The sequence below is a fragment of the Porites lutea genome, chromosome 9, assembly GCF_958299795.1.
Source record: "Porites lutea chromosome 9, jaPorLute2.1, whole genome shotgun sequence".
Classification (NCBI taxonomy): domain Eukaryota; kingdom Metazoa; phylum Cnidaria; class Anthozoa; order Scleractinia; family Poritidae; genus Porites; species Porites lutea.
In genome coordinates, this window is record NC_133209.1 from 24,058,486 (window position 1) to 24,058,694 (window position 209).

Consider the following 209-nt stretch of genomic DNA (forward strand, 5'->3'; position numbering starts at 1 on the left):
TCGCCGAATCCCTCTCTCTACCTTTAGAACTTGGACAACTTGCCTTGTATTTCTTATCCTCAAAAACGCATCGCTCCACATACGCAATCAATACTTCGCAATCGTTCTTTGAGCGTGTATGGAGTACTCAATTATGCTCTAATAAGAAGCCACAATCCTGTGTATTGAGCTACAGGTGTAGTGGCTTTAACGTGTTTCTTATTTCGCGC